The sequence below is a fragment of the Lepisosteus platostomus genome, chromosome 13, assembly GCF_059453375.1.
Source record: "Lepisosteus platostomus isolate fLepPlt1 chromosome 13, fLepPlt1.hap1, whole genome shotgun sequence".
Lineage (NCBI taxonomy): Eukaryota > Metazoa > Chordata > Actinopteri > Semionotiformes > Lepisosteidae > Lepisosteus > Lepisosteus platostomus.
Genome location: NC_142623.1, coordinates 38,321,287 through 38,325,744, shown reverse-complemented (window position 1 = coordinate 38,325,744; position 4,458 = coordinate 38,321,287).

Sequence of the window (4,458 nt, the reverse complement as noted above, 5' to 3'; positions counted from 1 at the left end):
GTCTTTTGGTTTGAATTCCTTTCCAGTTTAGCTTCATGCTGTTTCCCTCTCACAGCCAAAATGCTGAAAAACATCAGCATTCAAAATATATTTATGTGATTCTGCCATATCTTCCATTGCGACTTTCAGTGTCCTATAATGGTTATGTTCCACGTTATGTACTGATAATCTAGTAAGTAACATTAATGCCATGATTAACCCAACAACATAATGTCAGATGTGTTGAACTTGTAAAAAAAGTATTAAACGAAAACAGAGAAATTTTAAAAAAGCCAAGAGACAATTCTGTACATCCCCAACATTCCTATTTTTTGGAGCCTATCATATTTAATTCATTATCCATTCAGATTTGAATCCTTATTTTAATTGTCATATAAGTCCTTTGTTAGCATGTCATTATCTAGTTTGACTTTTTATGTGATCTTTCTTTACATGCACTGAACAGAAAGATGCAAGAGATTTAAAAAAAAAAAGTAAAAAAAAGTCTGAAACTTGTGCCAGAAGACAGATGCCACACGGCTTTCTCAATCGGCAACCTGGAAAATGCATGATCCCAAATAACTAATAAGACATTCCAGAACTCTTTTATACTCTTAAGTTAGAGAGAGACAGACTTTAAAAGCTACAGGAAGGAGGTTAGACAGCTTGATACTAACGATGAGTGCAGGAGTGCAGATACTGTACATCAAATGTTCCTATTGAGTGGAAATATTCTAAGACAAAGTATATTCTGCCTGGTAGGAAAAAACATAGTGTATATGCTTAGTATGCATGTACTGTTCTGTATGTTACACTGTAATTAAAACATTACAAGATATTGTACGTTACTGTGTTGTCACAGGGTAACTATAATGAATTAGTTTGGGAAACTCTGAAACAAATGATGCCCTACTTTTCTAAACTTCACCAGTTAAAATGAAATTGCCAGCGGTACCACAAAGACAATCTGTAGCTGATAATATTATTCACGAAGAAAGTCTTGAAAGCATAAAATCTGTTTCAGTTCTTTCACAAGTCTCTAAAACCCCTTTATTCATGAACAGTCTCTTAAAATTAAATGTTATTAAATGTGTATTCTTACAATGCAGTGTTGTACAGAGCATTGGGGCAGCACCCCAGTTCTCGGGCTAGAATCTAGCACATTTTCTAGGTCTCTTAAAATCATCAACAGCATAAGAACTTTAAAAGCTATTAAGCTGGTTCAGTTTATCTTATTATCATCTCAACAGTGTCAGGTGAAAAGCTATGCACCACATCTGCAGTGTCAGCAAGCTCTTACTCTGACACCACATACTGTACATAGCATGAGGGATGAAACAAACTTCTGGGACTATGAGAATAATGTATACCTTGTGTCGCTGTTGGGACAATTTCTGTCAAAAGAAAGTCAGCAGGCTGTGCATAATCATTCCAATTCTTTTTTTATTAAGGCTTCATTCACTTTTCAAATGACAATCTTCGTTCACTTAACACATCAAAAAAGTTTCCAAAGTATGTGGTTCTCAGACTGTCCTGTGGTTCATTCTGAAACCCACAGCTACTATGAAGCCTGTTTGGCAAGAAACATAATGCTAGATCTCGATGTGCATGGTCTGTGGTTTAATCTGTCTTTATTACTTGTTCCTACAAAATATTTTGAGCACAGCTGCATGCACTTTATTGCTGAATATTTAAGCCCACATCAGTACTTGAATGTATCCTTTCCACATGTACATTGATACAAAAAAGCTGAAGGATTAAGTTACTGTAGGGTGCAGGGTAAACATTCAGCTTAGCTTTCCTGCCATTTGAAATCAACCTACAGTAGATTTCATATATTTGTGCTATATTTGACTTTAATGAATTTCAATTTAATTTTTACGTACGTGCAATAGTACCATCGATGTAAATATTTTCAGTGTTTCAAGTTCTAATTTTGATGGACCAAATAATATTAAGAATGATATAATTTACTAATTGTAATTGTATAGCTATCATAATTGTTTACAGGAGGGTGACTATAAGCAAAAATCTCGATGCATTAAATCACCACTGCTAAAGTTCTTTGGACAAACAGCTGAAAAGACGTTACAGTAATACACAGTACATACAGTGGCTCTACTGGAGGCATTTAATAACAACATATAATGAGTCTACAGAAGGACTTCTGAAATGACGTTCTCATGAAAGTGTTTCACAAAAAATGTCAAAATGATGTTTATTTTTTGGGCAATTCTGCTGTATCGAGACAAGAATGATGGAAACGATTGACACTCTCAAGCTTTGAAACAGCTTATGAGACCTGAAGGCTGTTATGGGGAAAGGGGAGGATGAAGAGTCTTTTCAGTTATGCAAGACAGGAAATACTTTCAGAATTAATTTGTGTAATGTTCAAGATGATGCACAGTTTTCGTGTTGCCAAGAGTCTGTATTGGAATGTATGCTCCTTTCAATAAGTGCCAGAAGCTGGAAGGTTTGGATAGATATGAAGGACTTTTTCTGAGCTATAACTTAAAGGGTAAACAAGTGGAGACATGAGTAAATAAGAGGAACTCTATCACAGAGGCTTTCTTACTCCTGGCTGGGTCGACATGAAGTGTACTGAAATATTTTTAAACAGGACACAGGGTACAGTAGTCACAAAAACACTAAATCATAGAAAGGAAAAAAAGCACAAAATAGTTACATCTCTAACAAATAGTTCAGCAAAGACAGATAAAGGGTTTTCTTCTACCTGTATCACACCTACATAGATATCATAGCATTTTGAAGATCTTATTCTAACAAAGGATCTAGTGGCTTTAAGTAGAATGGGAACTATAGCTCCAAATACTCATTTGTATTCATTTGGTGCTTTATGTAATAATGTATGATGTAATATTATGTCTGCCCGTCAATACACTGTAATCAAAATCAGACACAACTGAGAAATATATAAACCACATGTAATATGAAAACTATACCTAGAAAAAAAGGTTTAAAAGCCATGTGTATTTATATATATATGTGGGTATGTGTGTCTGGATGTGTATATATAATTTTCTTGTTCCCTACAAGGCATCTGTTTAATTATTAATAAAATTCAAGGCTATGCCATTCATTTTCTGTCTGTGCTTAGCAAGCCCCAAGACGTTCCTGAGGAAAACGAAGTCAGGCATCCGGTAATGCGTAACACATGGGGTGTTATTAATACCGGGGCTTTGCTGTGGTGTAAGGTCTTCTGTCTGTTAAATTCCTCCACATGTTCCACTGGCTTAAGCACTTTCTAAAGGCTCATTGTCTGACTACTGATCTATGGCAGCAGCAGCTGATGTCCCTCTTCCTTCCCAGCACACATCTCATTTTCCACAGAAAAACACTCACCTTCTGCTTGTTGTGCTATGGTTGGAGTACATTCAAGAGTAAAACCCTCATGGCCAACCTTCACTAAAAATCTGCAAAACATTGGTTTACATGTTCCTGGCAAAGATGTCAAACCTTCTTTCACATCAAAACATACACTAAAGAAACACATTGCTGAGTATTTCTTACCACAGTGGTGTCTGTTTATATTAAATAACAAAATACTGAGACAAAAATTACTTTACAGCTGGCTTAAAGAATTATTATAATAGGATCTCACTTAACACTCCAGTCCTTCAGTCTAAATCATTCTCCCCAACATATTTCAGTGAATCATAGTTTTACAGGGCACAGTGTTTTGTTACTTTCACTTGTCTTCTATGAACCTATTAACTGAGGTGAAAAAACTCATTTGCAGCCTTGAACCACTTGGCTCATGCACATCTGAAACAAAGCCTGTGCTCTTGTGCAAGCTACCATGTTCAGTGAACTTTCCTAGTGGGACACTTTTATGGTTCTTTTAATACTAATGTTTAATATGGCCAAGCTGGATAAGTATTAGCTGGTAAAAAATGAAGGAGTTTTCCAAAGCAGTCAACAGTGCTTAGTTGCATGTCTGCTCATATGGAGACAGGTGCTTTATGGTGCGAGGCTGAAGGTTTCTGCAAACTGGATTGCCTGCAATGCATCTGCTACTTTCCACTATAACGTGTTCACATCTGGAGGGATGACCTCCAATGAACCAGCTGTGTCATACAATATGCCTTCCAGTGGAAACTCAGAGTAACTGCAGCTTGCTGCATTCTTTTAATAAAAAAAGTTTTGCCTAACATTCTGATGCAATATGGACACAGCACAATAAATCTGCACTAATAAGAACTGTACAAATGTATAAGAGTAAATGTACAAGTAAATGGTTGTAAAATTAGAATGTAATATGAAGGAAACTTTTTTTCCCCAATGTCAATGCCTTCAGAATATTCAGAATTGATCATGTTTAGAATTGAAATTCACTTATTTTTTATTCAATCCAATAAAATCTTAAATGTTCAAGATTATTCAAACTTTTGAAAAATGTTCTCTGCCTCTGCCAATGAACAGAGATGTGTAACTAAGCATTTTATTATGGTTTGTTTT